Source organism: Fopius arisanus, unplaced genomic scaffold (genome assembly GCF_000806365.1).
Source record: "Fopius arisanus strain USDA-PBARC FA_bdor unplaced genomic scaffold, ASM80636v1 scaffold00017, whole genome shotgun sequence".
Lineage (NCBI taxonomy): Eukaryota > Metazoa > Arthropoda > Insecta > Hymenoptera > Braconidae > Fopius > Fopius arisanus.
In genome coordinates this window covers 1,309,978-1,311,307 of record NW_011887756.1, presented here as the reverse complement: position 1 = coordinate 1,311,307, position 1,330 = coordinate 1,309,978, and the positions used below count along the sequence as shown (strand labels likewise).

General features: G+C 37.7%; 1 protein-coding gene across 2 annotated transcripts in view; it reads right to left on the bottom strand.

The window, feature by feature from the left end:
- The window catches only part of LOC105263931 (uncharacterized), a 252,497-nt gene that overhangs the window by 229,322 nt on the left and 21,845 nt on the right, over positions 1–1,330 (bottom strand). The gene's annotated exons all lie outside the window — the stretch shown is intronic.

The window sequence follows — 1,330 nt, the reverse complement described above, 5'->3', positions numbered from 1 at the left end:
GAGGAAAACATTTTTTCAATTTATGCTTGTATGTACATATATATGTATAGTGGACCAGGCAGTCTTACAGAAAATTAACAACGAAAAAATCTGAATTTTGAGAGTTTATTGGCTTAACTTTAGACTAATTCTAGACATCAGGTCAGGCGGATCGATCCGGTAGTTTGTGAGAACAAGCAATTTGTTTATTTACACTTCTCCAGAAATATCTAGAATAAAAAAAAATATGTGATTCCAGCCAAAAAACTATCGAGATTTTCCCATATTCTATTTTTCTCATTAGGGAACAAAAAAATAGCTCAATAAAAAAAATTGCAATTCTCCCTGCAAGACCTATATAAGGCCCTTGGGTACTTGCTGAGGTCCACGTCAGGGCTGAAACGCAATGATGAGCTGAGGTCCTCATCTGACCAACATTATCAGGTCTTTAAATAGTTTACTTTGTCCTTACGATAACCAGAAAAGGGTCTAATCAGTTTCGAGTTAGATTGTCATCATCAGGTAAACTCTACTTGAAAGAAGACGCTAGTCAACCTGATTAGGAGGTAAGCCTGATAGCAACCTTAGGGTCTTATTTCACAGCAGGACCACCTTGGGAGATTTCCACCGGGGAATATCCTTCATCCTTGGTAAAAGTATCAAAAGGCATTACTCCGAAAAAAAACAGTCATCAGCCTATCTTTTCATAACAACTCTTCAATTTTTTTTCGCATTGTCCCTTCAAATTGTGATATTTTTCCGAGATTAGGGAGTAAAAGGCCGTTAATTGAAATTTTTTAAATTCGTTCCAACTGAATACCGAAATCCTCGACAATAGGGGGATTTTACCAAATACGAATGGAAGTCGACGAACGAATATATCCCACACGACGTACTTTTATCTTTTATCTCGTCCCGTCCGGCCAACGGACGTCGCGAATAAAGCGTTCGCACCCGGTGAAAAATGGCCCCAAGGCCGATTATGTAGTAACCCATGCAAGCACGTTGGAGACTAATAAAATTTATCGCTCGCTGATGGCGAAAGAAACTTCTCCAATAATATCAGACAGTTTCTTTTTCCCTAATTCCTGGTCACCCTTTGTTCGAATGAAAAGGTATCCCCTCACCCTCACACTGTTTACCAAACTTAGTGAATGGAATAGGAGATAAGAATGTTTGATACTTTCTTTTTTCACAGCTTCTTCTATTCTCAAAGTCCAACTTTTGTTTGTCCAACTTTCTGTGGTATCAGGAATATTTCTCCTCTAGTCTCCTTTTCTTTTCATTACAAAATTGTTATTATTGTCTAGAGGTAACTGAGTTAAAAGAGTGGAAAATGTGGGAATATTTT